We start from the raw sequence: 16,920 nt of genomic DNA on the forward strand, positions 1-16,920 counted from the left end.
ACAAATATTAAGTAAGTAGGCTTAAGATATGTCTGTGTGGTTCCCCACAGCCTGAGATTTAAGAATATCTGCAGACTCTTTAACAAGCCCAAGATTCTCCAGGCAGCCGCTAAATCATAAACCATAACTAACAAGCCACGATGGCTGCATATAGTGGCTTGGCTTAGCCTGTCACCTAATCCTGGGTAGTGGTTAGATTGCCAGGCTGTTCATTGTGGGGTTTCTTCGTGGTTAGGCAGAAAAAAAAGCATGCTGTGACTTAACCAGGCATATTTTCCTAAGAGCAAGCTGTATCGTCTTATTTGATCATCTCCTTCGGAGGAAATAACGTTTGGCACATCGAGTGATTTAATTAAAAGATCACGGGCCCAGCAGCCCCCACCTTTCAAATCAGACGAAAAGAAGAATCTGAAGGACTGTTTACGATGGGGAAACAGAGGCCGTACATATGCCTTACCTCCCATTGTAGAATAAGAGTGAGTAAGTCATAGCCCCAGAAGCTTCTTCGGGAAAGGGAAGAGAAGAAGCTCCTTGGATGAGAAGCGAAATGTTTTCAAAGGAAAAAAAACACCCAAGAAAATCCAGTTGCTTTTTTGGGGAAAAAAAGCACTTTTGTGACAAGCTTCAGATTGGATCTGGGGCTAGACTTACTCACTCTTATTCTAAAATGGGAGGCGAGGCATACGACCGCTTAAACAGTTCTTCAGATTTATCTTTGCATCTGATTTGAAAGGAAAACAACATTTGGGGGGGGGAAACACGCATGACCTGGATGATGGAGAATCTCCGTAGACTTTCTCAGGCTTGCTTTCCTTAGGATCACTGAGCATTGTTTGGGTGCCACTTGGAAAGAGGAGATCTATTAAATTCTAGAGGGACGCGGTGGCTCAGTGGGTTAGGACGCTGAGCTTGTCGATCAGAAGGTTGGCAGTTTGGCGGGTCGAATCCCGAGTGCCGCGTAACAGAGTGAGCGCCTGTTACTCGTCCCAGCTTCTGCCAACCTAGCAGTTCGAAAGCACGTTAAAAAAAATGCAAGTAGAAAAATAGGGACCACTCCGGTGGGAAGGTAACAGCGTTCCGTGCGCCTTTGGCGTCTAGTCATGCCGGCCACATGACCACGGAGACGTCCTCGGACAAGCGCTGGCTCTTCGGCTTTGAAACGGAGATGAGCACCGGCCCCTAGAGTCGGAAACGACTAGCACGCATGTGCAGGGGAACCTTTACCTTTACCTTTTTATTAAATTCTACTGTGTGCGGTGCACACTTGAAGGAACATATCTCAAAAGACAGTGATCAGAGCTTCCCTGAAATCAAAACAGAAGTTCCAACAGGCTGTAGGAGAAAAAAAGGGAGGGGGAAATGTCTTTGCAAATTGTTCTGATGATGGTGACTCCTGTGGCTGACAAAAGACTCAAGTCAGCTTCAAATCTCTGGAGAAAACGATCAGAATGCCCAAAAAAAAAAGTCGCCCAATTTCCCCCCCACCCCCCCTATTTTGTTATGGCTACATCTGCGTCCCGAGCATTGCTGATGCTGTGTTTTACTGATTTACTGAAAGAATCCAGTTGTCTGAATCCTAGACTAGGCCAGCATCAGCAGGAGATGTAAAATAGGTTGTGCAATGAACCCAGCCAATGGCGCCTGAGAGAGGGACTGTAACTCAGTCACGTTGTGTGAATCCTGATACCCAGCCCTATCGGTTCAGTCACCCAGGGGAAAAAGGCAGAATGGGTTAAATGTAATGGAAGCATGTTACGTTGCGTAGACTTCCTGCATGTACCTCAGAAGAGGCATCTCCACAGAATGATGAGCCAGAAATTGAACTCAGGTAGATTCTAGCAGTTGAGTTGCGTCAACAGGAAGATGATTCACTTGTCTGAATAAGGTTGGGCTCATAGTACGGCATGGATGGTGAAAAACCCACGGTGGGTGGGGTTCACATAAGCCAGGGCTCTTCAAACTTGGCCCTTTTATGACTTGTGGACTTCAGCTCTCAGAATTCCTCAGCCAGGTTTGAAGACCCCTGACCTAAGCCATAAAACCAAGGTTTGCAAAGCACGTTGGCTAAATTCCTCCAAAATACTTAGCATAGGGTTCCCCAACCCACCCACCCTCCCCGGGTCCCCAACCTACCGGGCTGCGGCCTATTTGCAACCGGGCCGGCCGAATGGCGGCGTGGCGTGCATAAGCACACACAGCTGGACTCGCGCAAGTGGCGGGCTGGCACGCACGCCTGCCTGCCTGCGCTCGTGGCTCGCCCACTGCACCTGGCACAGCTGGGGCAGGGGAGAGGGGAACTGGGCTGCGCGAGCGGCGGGCGGGGGTGCACGCGGCCCACCTAGTCGAGCTGCGTGGGCATGCACGTGGACGCTCGTGTGAGTCGAGCTGCATGCGTGCGCGGACCCACCGCTCCTGCAGTGTGGTTCCCCCCCAGCAGCACAGGTTGAGGACCCCTGGCTTAGCAGACAGACAGTCTATCATCTGCTGCTGTTAAAACAAAAATAAGATGGTTCCCATGATCGCGTGGACACCAGCTTGACATCTCAAGGAGTTCCTGGAGAAAATTGTCCCCTCCAGCCACTGCATTCCACTTGGAAATCCTGGCTGGCTTTATACACACATGATTAATCGACGCTGGGTGAATCAGAGGCAGTTGGCTGAGTTCACCCCACACTCTGGGCTAAAACTCCATGAGAAATAGGCTAGTCAGGCAACCGGCCTTGCAAGATGTCTGAATGCCTTCTCCGAGCCAAGTTCCTCGAGGCTGTAAGAGTTTGTGGAAAAATATATCAACAGTAAGGTGGAGGCTGGCAGTCAACCCGGTGTCCTGATTTATATCCCGCAAGAACACAATTTGTACGCTGGATCGTGCAATTCAGGAGTCGACGGGAAACCAAGGGGGGGGGGGAAATAATTTTGTGTTAATTTTATTTTTTTTATTCTTGTTGCCTTGATGTTATTTTGCAGGTAGCCCCAAACTCATGAGCGTAATTTCTGTTTGCTAAGTGAGACGTTTGTTCAGGGATGCCCCAACTGTGGTTGTAAGTGTGAAAACCCATCATAACTCACTTTTTTCAGGGATGTTGTAACTTTGAACTTCCCTAAATGAACTGTAGGTCAAGGACGTACTTTGCACTTAAGGTTTCTGTTGCCGTTTGTCATCAGCTGCCTGGAGTTTTGGAATAAGCAGATAAGACGTGGTATAAGTTAAATAAAATGAATAGACCAAAACAAAACAAAAAAAGGCAGAAAAACAATTTTTAGGGACTGGGAATTCTGGAAGTTAACAGCAGTCCCCAGAAGCCTTGGTTTTTTTTTTTGCAAGGCAGGAAGAAGGCTGATTTTTGACAATCTGCGGCTCGAAGCCTCCCTCCTTGCGCGAAAAACAGGAAAGCAGAAAGCCGAAGGAATGAGTAATCTCATAGTTTCCATACTTAAGGAAATGAACAGGGTGGGTCTAGAGTCTAGACTTCCCTGGGACGCCTTAAAGCCAAGCTGCACGTATAACCGAGGTGTCCAGTAAAGTAAAAAGCAGGGTGGGAGCTGCCCCCATCCCTTCTCCTAGTACCTGGCGGTGGTGTTCCTGCGGCAACGCAATTCATCTTCCTTCCTCCCGCCAGAGGCCATTTTTTTCCCCTGCCAGTTGGAATAAAACATTCAGCGCACCAAAAAAGAAAAAAGAGATGGAGGTTATATTTTAATATTATTACCTATTAAGAGCTGCCACATTCCTGTGTGTTTTTACACAGGATTATAATTGGAGGTATTCAATAGTGATCACTGGAACTAATTATTGATAGTTTTATCTAATGAGAACAATACAGTAAAGAGTTTTCTAGTTTGCCATTTCACTGTCTCTATACCAACTGGGTCAAGCAGGGGTACGAGAATAAAACTTGTATCAGTTCAAAATATAGCCTGTTGTGTATTTTGTTTGATTATTATTGACGGTTGTTGCATATAGCAGTTTGTCTTCATAATTTCCATTTAAACAAAGATGCTTTGTAGTTTTTATAATTGCCCTGAATTCTTGGCTCTGTAATATTGCAACTTATTGATTGTGTAACTAGGACTGTTTTATAGTAGTATATTAAAAGTGAGTCTGAAGGTCCTCTGATGTTTGTGGCTTGCCAAAGAAGACAAGAGAAGAGAAAATTGTACACAGTCCTTCTTTCCATTAAGACTACCATATCTGATCTCCAAGCATCAGATGACCAGTGGATTAGAGCAAAGAGGCTGAGAATGGAAGAAACTCTTAATTCCTTGATGTCCTCTAGTGATTGTCTGGATCAATCCAGATGCAATCCTATTTTTTCAACTGACCTTAATTCCTAGGACAGGATGGGTTGGCTAGCTGTTGCATCGTTGCTATGGAGACCAGGTGCCAAACCTGAGGTGCAGGTGTTCCCTGTTCCCTGTAGTTCGTGTTTTCATTAGCTCGCCATCTGCGTTCCACTTCAACCAAAGCTTCGGGTTTCTTGAGGTAAAATCCTAGCAAGTTGAACACAACCTCCACAATCCAGGTAGGACAGGGGTCTTCAAACTTGGCCCTTTGATGACTTGTGGACTTCAACTCCCAGAATTCCTCAGCCAGCGTGTACACTGGCTGAGGAATTCTGGGAGTTGAAATCCACAAGTCATCAAACGGCCAGGTTTGAAGACCCCTGAGATAAATGGTTCTCCAGTCTCTTCTTAAAATCCACCAGTGATGGAGCACCCGCAACTTCCAAAGCCATCCCACTGATTTAATTAACAGAGTTAACAGAATCACACAGAGTTGGAAGGGGCCTTAGAGGTCTTCTAGTCCAACCCCCCACCACTCAAGCAGGAAATGCTATGCTGTTTCAGACAAATGGCTGTCCGATCTTTTCTTTAAAAGCTCCAGTGATTGACCCCCTGCTACACCTTCTGGAGGCAAGTTCCTTGGCCCTCTCGTTTCGCAGCCTGGAAACTGAACAATAATGGTTGGTTGTCAACCTAATTGACATTTCTGTCCTCGGATATCCTGACTTTTGGTTTATCTGTCCATTATTTATAGTTACAGGACGCCTGTATCCAGCTCGTGACATCAAGTGTGTTCTGACACTTGCCATTCACGGCTGATATACTCACAATGCTGCCTGTCTCATTTACACAGTTAGCCCTTGACTTAACAACGCTTCATTTAGAGACCGTGCAAAGTTACAACCAAAACTGACTTATGAATGTTTTTCACCCTTACGAGAGTTGCAGTATCCCCGTGATCAAAATTGCGACACTTGGCAACTGACTCACATTTGTGACGGTTGCAGTGTGTCCCCCCCCGGGGTCGTGCGATCCCCCTTTTGTGGCCGTCCGACAAGCCGAGTCCACGGAGGAAGCCAGATTCACTTAACGACCATGTTACAACTGTGGCAAGAAAGGTCATAAAATGGGGCAAAATTCACTTAGCAAATGCTTTGCTTACCAACATAAATTTTGGGTTCAATTGTGGTTTTAAAGCGAGAACTACCAGTATTCAGCGGGGTCTTGAATTTATTCCTTTAAACCTTTGTGTGTGTGTGTGTGTGTGTGTGTGCGCGTGCGCGTGCGCACGCTTCGTTCGTGATGTTTTAGCCTATGGAATAGAGTTTGTGGCTTAATGAAAATAGAACGCCACATTTGCAGTTGCTTTCAGAAAGAAATGGGAAAAATCAAAGCTCTTAAGAGAAATTCTGAGTAGCCCCAGGGCATTTTGTGGGTACCAAAGTATTACCTTTGCTAATTACACAGTTGATGTACAAATGTGTTCAGCGTTTTCCCCATTTTCCTTTAACTAGCATTCCCAATAGAGGATGTGATCATATGGTGCAATTAAACCCATAGAAGTAATTTCTGCTTTTTGCTTCTCTTCTACAAATTCTAACAGCACCCTGCTGAAAGGTTTGTGGCTTTAAAAAAATAATAATAATAAAAAATAAACATTTCTCAATGCAACCGCTTTTTGAATTTTGAGGGTGGGAAATTTGTTTTATTGTGGCTTGTAGAGAACTAGAACGGGTTTTAACCCTCTAAAGAATTGCAGGAAAGTTAACTTGTGCTCAAAGCTAGGAAAATTCAGAGGCTTGGATCCAACTAAATTTTTTTTTAAAAAAAATCCTCCGTGCATGGCCTACGAAAGGACAATCTTTGCATGTGCATTATATAAACAATGGTTCATGTCAGTGAGAAAAGCCAACAGCCCTATTAAAATAACAGAATAACGGAATGACAATAGAATAGAGCAGAGTAGAGTAGAGTAGAGTAGAGTAGAGTAGAGTAGAATAGAATAGAATAGAATAGAATAGAATAGAATAGAATAGAATAGAATAGAATAGAATAGAATAGAATAGAATAAGGAATAAGGAATAAGGAATAGGGAATAGGGAATAGGGAATAGGGAATAGGGAATAAGGGAATAAGGAATAGAATGAATTGGAAGGGACCCTGGAGGTCTTCTAGTCCAACCCCCTGCTAAGGCAGGAAACCCTATACCATTTCAGACAAATGGCTGTCCAGTCTCTTCTTAAAAACTTCCAGTGCTGGAGCATTCACCGCTTCTGGAGGCAGGTAGTTCCACTGGTTAATTGTTCTAACTGTCAGGAAGTTTCTCCTTATTTCTAGGTTGCTTCTCTCCTTGGTCGGTTTCCATCCATTGCTTCTTGTCCTGCAAATTCAGGTGCTTTGGAGAATATTTTGACTCCCTCTTCTTTGGGGTAACCCTTGAAATATTGGAAGACTGCTATCATGTCACCCCTCGTCCTTCTCTTCGATAAACTAGACATACCCAATTCCAGCAACCATTCTTTGTATGTTTTAGCCTCCAGCCCACTGATCATCTTTGTTGCTCTTCTTTGCACTCTTTCTAGAGTCTCAACATCTTCTTTTTATCATGGCAACCAAATCTGGATGCAGTGTTCCAAGTGTGATACTAACACTAAACTAAACTTTGCCGAGCTCAGGATTGCAAATTGGCTGGTTTTACATCACATATTAATGGATACCTTTCTTAGTTTTACATCTTAGTTTTGTATAACATGATTTAGTGCAACCTGGGAAACTAATTCTTCAATTTATTAATAAAAGTAATCACATATTATAGCTCCTGTAGAAAATATGTACTGAGCACATGTGTGTGTGAAAGCCCTAATAAGCAGGCATATACATAGAATGAAGGCTACTGCTAAGCTTGTAAGCCGCCCTGAGTCTTCGGAGAAGGGCGGGATATAAATGGAATTAAAATAAAAAATAAAATAAATACAGGAGGGCGGTAACCCCACGGGATTCTAAGTTGTGATTGGTTTGCCCGTGCTTTACTATATAAAGTCATTGTCAGTTTGTTTCATGCATTTACAAGGAACCCTGAAAAATGGTTCCCAAACCATCTTGGCTGGATTCTCAGAGTACATTCAGGTTCAAACAAGTTGATCGTTTTTGGATCAGGTATTATCTGAACTGAATCCATTGCAAAGAGTGCTAGGAATACCTCTTTGTCTTCATCCATCATTAAATAGGTGAACTGCTTATAATGGAAGTTGAGGGCTGTTGGCTGAGTTCACATTGTACAAAGCCAAGGCAAGCAAAAAGCATTGATATATGAGCCACTTAGATTGATAAATTGGGGTTTAATGGCTTAGAGAGATGTGTAAACGCCACCCATTGTTGTTTATTCAGCAAACTATGGTTAAAGAAGCTGTAGTATAGAATGGAATGGAATGGAATGGAATAGAATCAGAACAGAACAGAACAGAACAGAATAGAATAGAATAGAATAGAATAGAATAGAATAGAATAGAATAGAATAGAATAGAATAGAATAGAATAGAATAGAATAGAAAGGGACCATGGAGGTCTTCTAGTCCAGCCCCCCGCTAAGGCAGGAGAAACTATAGGGTTAGGGTTAGGTTTACATCACCATGAACTCTGAGAGCAAAATGGACATCGCCAACAAATTCAGAGTATTTGGGTATGGTTAGGAGGGCACTGACTTTTCCAGGCTGCCCTATCTACATTTCCTGGTAAAATACATGGGAAAATCCCATTGGAGGAAAATTCCACTTAGGGCTAGGGTTAGGCCACCACGAACTCATAGAGCAAAATGGTTAGGAAGGCACTGACTTTTCTAGCCTGCCCTATTTATGTTTCCTGGTAAAATACATGGGAAAATCGCATTGGAGGAAAATTCCACTTACCGTCTCAGACAAGTGACTGTCCAGTCTCATCTTAAAGATCTCTAGTGATAGAGCGCCCATGATTTCTGGAGGCAAAGCTGTTCCACTGGTTGATTGTCCTCCCTGTCAGGAAGTTTCTCCTTAGTTCCAGGTTGCTTCTCTCTTTGATCAGTTTCCAACCGTTGTTTCTCGTCCTTCCCTCTGGTGCTTTGGAGAATAGTTTGACCCCCTCCTCTTCTTTGTGGCAGCCCCTCAAATACTGGAAGACTGCTATCGTGTCTCCCCTATTTCTTCTTTTCTTTAGACTACTAGCCAAACCCAAGTCCCGCAGCCGTTCTTCGTATGTTTGTTTTGGTCTTCAGGCCTTTGATCATCTTAGTTGCTCTTCTCTGAATTTTTTTTTCTCCGAATGTGCGGATGCAGCCATGGCCTAGCTTGAAAAGATCCACTTTCCATCTAGACTCGCTTAATTGTTGGTGAAATAGCCAGTACATCTGTGTGCGCAAGCTGTATGTAAGGTTATATATGACCTTATACGACCTCAGTGGCTTAGTGTTCTGGTGCTAGGTCTTTTACCAGATGACCACAGCTTCTGTTTGCCAAGAAGGTGCCATCTTGGACAGTCTCCCAACCCTCTTTGTGGTGACTAGTTGGGCACAAACACTTCCTGCTTTGTCCACACAGCCCCTGCTAGCTTTAAACAACACACCAAGTCAAGATCAAACTAAACCCATTATGACTTTGATGTGTAAGCACCACTGTCCATTTTCTAAACATTATTGTTCCCTTATTATCGATTATTGTTTCGTCTCCCCTTCCTTTGATCTGTTTTACAGACATTGTACACCAGGGGTGTCCAGCTTGGGCAGCTTTAAGACTTGTGGGCTTCAACTGCCTGAGTTCCACAGCTGGCTGGAGAATTCTGGGAGCTGAAGTCCACAGGTCTTAAAAGTGGCCTTAGGTTGGAAACAAATTGAGGGCTAGGCTCTTGAATCTTCAGGACGCAGTTCACCAAGAGGGAAAGATGTCCCACAGTAACTCAGACACCGGATTGTAGAACCACTGAGGTGGCTGGCTCAGTGTGCATGACTATTTAATCCAGAATAGAGCTTTGCGAGGTCTTCTAGTCCAACGCCATGTTCAACCACGTGACCCTATACCATTTCAGGCAAGTGGCTGTCCCGTCTCTTCTTAAAAACCTCCAGTAATGGAGCACCCACAACTTCTGGAGGCAAGTTGTTCCACTGGTTAATTGTTCTCACTGTCAGGAAGTTTCTCCGTAATTCCAGGTTGCTTCTCTCCTTGATTGGTTTCTATCCATATCTTCTTCTCCTGCCTTCTGATGCTTTGGAGAATAGTTTAACCCCCTACTCTTCTTTGTGGCAGCCCCTCAAACACTGGAATGCTGCTATCATGTCACCCCTGGTCCTTCTTTTCTCGAGACTGGCCCTACCCAATTCGTGCAACCATCCTTCATATGTTTTAGTCTCCAGACTAATCCTATGTAAGTCTTGGCGTAAGAGAACTGGGTTGGGTGTTGTTGTTTTTTGTTGTTTTTTTCAAAATAATGCTGTGGATGCATGCTGTTTGTCTCACACAAGCAGTCGGTGAGCTAATACACACCAGCTTATTGACAAAGCAAAGGTTAACTTCAAAAACATCCAAGGAAATTCTTCAGATTAAATGTCCCGGGGATAGGAATTTTAATTTTCTGTGTGATGGGTTCGCTTGGCCAATTTTGTTCCTGGTGGTGGTTTTAATGGGACTGTAAGATCTCTGAGTCCGCCCACACGTGCTCGCCTAAATTGGCAGTGACAAAAATATGGCCCAGAGCACATTAGACTATCGGAGGAGAAGGAAGCATTTTTATTTTTTTTTAATGAGCTGAGAACGAACGTGGGTTTTTTTTCCCCCGATGATCCCGTTTCCATTAACAATTGGATTACTATGAAATGCATAATGTAGGTTTTTTTAATTTAAATTTTACTTAATGCAGAGGAAGAATACCTGCAAAACAATACTAGGTTATTTACTGAAGATATCACTCAGTCTAATTGGTAAATTATCATTCTTTGAGGATATCAAATTAATATGCATTAGCTTTTCCATTACATTGGTTGCTACTGTCTCAGAAATTGAAAGTAAGAACATGGCTATAAATCTGGTTTAATTCTGTCCTTTTTTTTTAAACTGCAGGTTAATTATCTTTGCTATCTCCCTTGCCTAAGAAATCCACAACTCTTCGTATAAGAATTATAAAGAGAGAATATAAACACCTGTAATGTATAAAAGTCTGTGTGTACATCGTGATAGAAATTTCCAAATTTGTATCATCTGTGTAATGACATAATGTTGAGTGTAGATAGTGCTCAATTTACAATCCCAGTTGGGACCAGAATGTCCATTGAACATAGAATAAGAAGGGACCTTGGAGGTCTTCTAGTCCAACCCCCTGATCAAGCAGGAGACCCTACATAGCAGGGGTCTTCAAACTTGGCCCTTTGATGACTTGTGGAGTTCAACTCCCAGAATTCCTCAGCCAGGCACGCGTGCCTGGCTGAGGAATTCTGGGAGTTGAACTCCACAAGTCATCAAAGGGCCAAGTTTGAAGACCCCTCCTATATACCATTTCACACAAATGGTTGTCCGCTGACTTTTTGAAAGCCTTCAGTGTTGGAGCACCCACCACTTCTGGAGGCAAGCTGTTCCACTGGTTAATTGTTCTCAATGTTAGGAAATTTCTCCTTAGGTCTGGGTTGCTTCTCTCCTTGGCTAGTTTCCATCCACTGCTTTCTGGTGTGTTGGAAAATAGTTTGACCTCCTCCTCTTCGTAGGAGACCCTCAGATATTGGAAGACTGCTATCATGTCACCCCTAGTCCTTCTTTTCACCAGAAGAGACATACCCAATTCCTGCCACCGTTCTTTCTATGGTTTAGCTTCTAGCCCCCTAATCATCTTGATGGCTCTTCTCTGCGCTCTTTCTAGAATCTCAACATCTTTTTTTTTTATATTGTGGTTGACCAGAACTGGATGTAGGATTCCAAGTGTGGCCTTACTAAGGCTTTGTAAAGCGGTACTAGAATTTTTTGAGTGATAATCCTAGAAACCTTTAGGGTCCAGAAGCAACTGGAAATGTTCTTTGGTGGCAACGTTAATAGAGTTCTGCGTCTAAGCCTAGTTACATGATCCTAAACCGATTGACGTTATCCTGTTCAGAGCCAAACCACTCCCCTCTTCGGATCTTTACGCCCTTCTGACCTTGGTCCTTCGCTTGCTCGTGATTTGTGAACTCGCTGGGCGAGGGTGGTATTAAGGGGTTTCCTCTTCTGATGGAGAAAATAATGCTTAGCTTGTATCCCAAAGGTGTTTTTTTTTCCAGGAGGCAACTGGACTTTCTTGTTTTTCTTTGAAGAGGTTTTGCTTCTCATCCCAGAAGCTTCTTCAGCTCTGACTGGATGGTGGGGAGTGGAAGGATTTATACTCCTTGCAGACGGCTGGTCCTTTTCCATTCTTTGGCGTTTCAATGAGTATGAATGGATTTCCAGGAAACACTGCAGACCACAGGAACCATCTGCGCTTCAGTTTGAGATGTAGACAACATAGATTCATCCCCAACCGCCTGCACCCGTCTCCAACAAGGAAGGGACCCGGGGCAGAAAAAACATGCTACAGCCAAGAAGGCTCCACACCCATTTTCACCACTCAGATGACCGTGAGGACACAGATGAACCTCCAAGTGGCCTCAATGATTCTCTAAAAGGATGCAAATGACCAGCTCTCTGCAAGGAGCATAAATCCTCCCGTTCCCCACCATCCAGTCAGAGCTGAAGAAGCTTCTGGGATGAGAAGCGAAAGGTCTTCAAAGAAAAGCAAGACAGTTGAAAAAGCACCACTGAGGACACAGATAAACCTCCAAGTGGCCTCAACGACTCTCTAAAAAGAAGGCAAACGACCAGCTGTCTGCAAGGAGTATAAATCCTCCCATTCCTCCACCATCCAGTCAGTGCTGAAGAAGCTTCTGGGATGAGAAGCAAAACATCTTCAAAGAAAAACAAAGTCCAGTTGTCTCCTGAACTGGATAATTGAGCCTCTCCGTAGACATTTGCTTAAGTTATAGAATCCCGGCTGCAAGCCACATCCTTCTCTTCCTCCTCTCCTCCGATTCTTCACGTCCCTTCTGCTCGCGAGTCTTCAAAAAAAATATATATGCTGGGTTGGGTAAAACAGGGGCAGTTGCCCATCTGATCCGCTTCTTCTGCTCTGCCAGCTAAACGGAGATGAGCTGTGAAGGTTTGCTGAGCTGCGTCTATTTTGGGGTTTCAGAAATGTGCCTGCTTGTTTTGGCAACGTTCCCTCTGTCCACTTCCTCTCTGCCTGGCCTCGGATACGGCTACGCCGCTGATGTGCGCGGACAATCTGTGCTGGGCTGGCCGGAGGAGAAATGCACGAAGGAATGTTGAGGGAGGCCTGTATTTTCAGGAATCTTTGGAGCCTGGAAGTCAAGCCGTGAGTGACGTATTCTTTGCCACCCAAGGTGAGGGAAGCTGAAGAATGGACAACGCACCTCGGACTGAAGACTGACTATGTCTGTGGAGATTCTCAGCCATCCAGGTCATAGTTGTCTCTGGTTTTCCCTTTGAAGATGTTTTGCTTCCCATCCCGGAAGCTTCTTCGGTTCTGACCGGATGGTGGGGGAAGGGGAGGATTTATACTCCTTGCAGACCGCCGGTCATTTGCATTCCTTTTAGAGAGTCCTTGAGGCCCCTTGGAGGTTTGTCTGTGTCCTCCGGGTCACCCGAGTGGTGCAAATGGGTGTGGAGCCTTCTTGGAACTGCTGAAAGGGCTGGAGACTGGAGAGAGGTGACGTTGTATCTCTCCCTCCTCTGTTGAATGAGGGCTGTTCAATTTCGATGGCCTCTTTGGCCCCTCTTTCAAACCAGCGGTTCCCTCTGTCCAAAATGTGGACTTTGCTGTCTTCGAAAGAGCAGATGGACTGCTGAGTCTGAAGGCTATCTTCAACAGAAGCTGGAGGCATCTGCTTTCTTCTGCATGCAGGGGAGACCTTACTGCTCAATTATATCTCTATCTCTATCATCTCTCTATCTCTATCTCTATCTCTATCCCTATATCTATCTATCTATCTATCTATCTATCTATCTATCTATCTATCTATCTATCTATCTATCTATCTATCTATCTATCTATCTATCTATCTATCTATATCTATCTATCTATCTATCTATCTATCTATCATCTATCTATCTATCTATCTATCTATCTATCTATCTATCTATCTATCTATCTATCTATCTATCTATCTATCTATCTATCTATCTATCTATCTATCTATCTATCTATCTATCTATATGATATAGATAGTCCTAGAATTAAGGATAAACTTCCTAACACTGAGGACAATTAACCAGTGGAACAGCTTGCCACCAGAAGTTGTGGGTGCTTCATCACTGGAAGTTTTTAAGAAAAGACTAGACAGTCACTTGTCTGAATAATATAGGGTCTCCTGCTTGAACACGGGGCTGGATTAGATGACCTCTGAGGTCCCTTCCAGCTCTATTCTATTCTATTCTATTCTATTCTATTCTATTCTATTCTATTCTATTCTATTCTATTCTATTCTATTCTATTCTATTCTATTCTATTCTATTCTATTCTATTCTATATCAGCAAAATTCCTCATTTTTTTTTCAAGTTCCTTGCCCAGTCTTCGGTCGTATATACAGTATTCATTTTCCGTTTTATACTCATTTTTGTATTTCAGTCCTTTCACTTTTCTATTCACGAATCTCTCGCATTAAAATATGAATCCTGCCCCTTAATTTATTATTATTATTATTATTACTATTTTAACAGCGGCGCCCCACCAGTAACTTTTCAGAATTGGTTTCAGGGTTTAACAATTGCTGGTAATCTTCCCGATTTAGAAGAGAGAGCTACAGATGTTCCAAATCAATAAGCAAAAGGAATGATTCCAGTGGAAGGTAAATTCAATTAAAAGAAGGGAACTTCCCACTAGAGACCACAAGACCATGTGGATGATATATATATCAGATTTTATATATATATATATATATATATATATATATATATATATATATATATATATATATATATATATATATATATATATATATATATATATATATATATATATATATAAAAGATATAACACCCCTACCCCCCCAACCTTCTGCACAAACATACTGGAGAAAAATCCTCAGTTTACAACAGTTCATTTAGCGACCGTTCAAGGTTATAGTGGCACTGAAAAAGGAGACTAAGGACCATTTTCCACACTTACGACCGTCGCAGCATTCCCCAGGATCAAAATTCAGACGACGTGTCGTCTGGGTTCATATATTTAACAATGATCAATAATAGTTACTTTCTGTGGTTTCATAATCAACATACTAAGTATTGATGCGTTTCCTTGACCTTTTCTTCCTCCAATCGTATTTTCCTTTTGCCAACATCGAGGAAATGCAATTCTTAGTACTTTCGATACATACAAAGTTGAATGTAAATGTTTTTCTAGTGTTTATAGAAATAACCTTAATGTGCAACATCTTTTCTAATCAGCTTACGTTCCAGTTGTATTTGAGGAGAGTCATTTTATTAAATCACCATCAGTCCTGTTTTCCCCTCAGTATTCAAAACACTTGTCAGTTATAATTTTCTCCAAATTAATTACATTTAAATGTAATGACATTTAAAGCCATCCTAGTATTTTTAACATTTCTCATAAGAATAAAGTACTATATTAAATAATAATAATAATAATAATAATAATAATAATAATAATAATAATAATAATAATAATAATAATAAAGTTGGAAGGGACCTTGGAGGTCATCTAGTCCAACCCCCTGCTCAGGCAGGAAACCCTATACCATTTCAGACAAATGGCTGTCACATCCCTCTTATTAAAGGACCCATTTATAGCAAAAAATATAGATAAAGGCCATCCTCGGCTTACGACCGCAATGGAGCCCCAAATTTCCATTGCTAAGTGAGACGCTGGTTAAGTGAGTTTTGCCCCGTTTTGTGACTTTTTTTTTGCCGCAGCCGTTAAGCGAACCGCTGCAGTCGTTAAATTAGTCACACGGTCGTTAAGTGGATCCGGCTTCCCCCAGTGACTTTGCTCGTCAGAAGGTCGCAGAAGGTCACGTGACTCCCCCAGGACACGGCGACGGTCATAAATATGAGTCGCTTGCCAAGGGTCTGGATTTTCATTGGGCGAGCACAGGGGAATGCTGCAACGGTCGTAAGTGTGAGAAACAATCGCAAGTCCCTTTTTCCAGTGCCCTTGTAACTCCAAACAGTCACTAAATGAGTCGTCAAAAGCCAAGGACTACAATGCCAAAACTCAAAACACTGAGCTGTTTTGCAACGGTGCTGTCAGAATCCAATTATATTACATTCATAAGTGTACCGTATTTTCCGGCGTATAAGACGACGGCGTATAAGACGACCCCCCAACTTTTGAGATGATTTTCAAGATTTTTCGTCTTATACACCGGAAAATCAGCGAGCCCGGGAAGGCACGCCCTCCCCTCTCACTGTGGAGCACTCCTTAACAGCCGGGGAGCGTGCGCGTGCGCAGGACTGCCCTGCTGGCTCCCGCCAGACGCCAGCCTGCCCTACTTCCTCCACAGTGAGAGGGGAGGGCGTGCCTTCCCGGGCTCGCTGATTTTCCGGCGTATAAGACGACTGGGCGTATAAGACGACCCCCCAACTTTTGAGATGATTTTCATGGGTTAAAAAGTTGTCTTATACACCGGAAAATACGGTATGTTTAAAACATTATTCCCCCCACCCCGGATTCTGCCATCTCCCGAGGAAGGAGGAGCATATGTGGATTCAGCCTGCCTTAGGTTATTTCAAAGACCAAGGGAAACCTTTTGAACTGGGGGAACAAAGGGGAGGGTTAAGGAAGGAGGCATCTGGCCTGTGTCTCCGTTTGAATCTGTAAAGAAAGAAGGCAATAACCGTAAAGATCCGAAGTTCCCTTTTTTCCCACGAAAGGGATGACATGAAGTACATGATGGGGGGCTGACCAAATGGGGTTGAGGGAAGGGGGGTTGAACCGGGAACTCTTTATATAAAGTTTCAATCTGTAAAACAATACCAGGTCCCGTCTTGTATTTCCACAACCAAACATGTCCTAGTAAAAATTCCTTTTGGACTAGAACTGACTGCAAGAGTTTTTGTTTTCCTAAGACGTGGATTGGGGTGGGTCCTGACAGGTGCACGGTGTTGCAGACGGGCCTCGGCTTTTACAATCAAAAGTGGGATAGAATTTTTGTGGCTAAGCAAGTTGTTATTAAACAAATTCCTGGCTGATTTTATGACCTTTATTTTCCACCCGCCGTGGTCGTTAAGCAAATCACGGCTTGTTAACTGAAGCGTGACATCAGTAAGCAAATTCATGCCAGGTGGGGAATTCTGGCATGAATTCTCTCTTGTACTATTTCAGACAAATTGTGCTATTTCGGACAAATCTCCTCCTTTCCATTTTCTCTATTGATCCCTGTTTGTCTTTGAGTTTAGCAGAGAGGTCTTTGATTTGAATTTGATTTGATTATCTTTGATCGACTGGGACACCCTCGGTGTCAGAACGGGCAAAATGCATCTTTGCGATGCTGCGATTTGTGTTTGTTCCGCTGGTTTGTGAGTAGTGTATGTGTAGTAGCATCCTGGGCCATTTGTCCTTATTTGTCTTGAGTTTCTTGG

General features: G+C 43.3%; 1 protein-coding gene across 9 annotated transcripts in view; it reads left to right on the top strand.

Annotated features, from left to right (window-relative positions):
- The window catches only part of APBB2 (amyloid beta precursor protein binding family B member 2), a 102,639-nt gene that overhangs the window by 2,510 nt on the left and 83,209 nt on the right, over nt 1–16,920 (top strand). For 2 of the 9 annotated variants that reach the window (XM_081332456.1, XM_081332457.1), the window contains exon 2: nt 4,880–4,964. The exons of 6 other annotated variants lie outside the window; for them this stretch is intronic. The gene's annotated coding sequence lies outside the window, so the exon portion shown is untranslated. Of the gene's footprint in view, nt 1–4,879; nt 4,965–14,078; nt 14,169–16,920 lie in introns of those variants that run through there. One more of the 9 variants, XM_081332458.1, reaches the window with a different exon arrangement.

This window comes from Vipera berus (assembly GCF_964194415.1).
Source record: "Vipera berus genome assembly, chromosome: 7".
NCBI lineage: Eukaryota > Metazoa > Chordata > Lepidosauria > Squamata > Viperidae > Vipera > Vipera berus.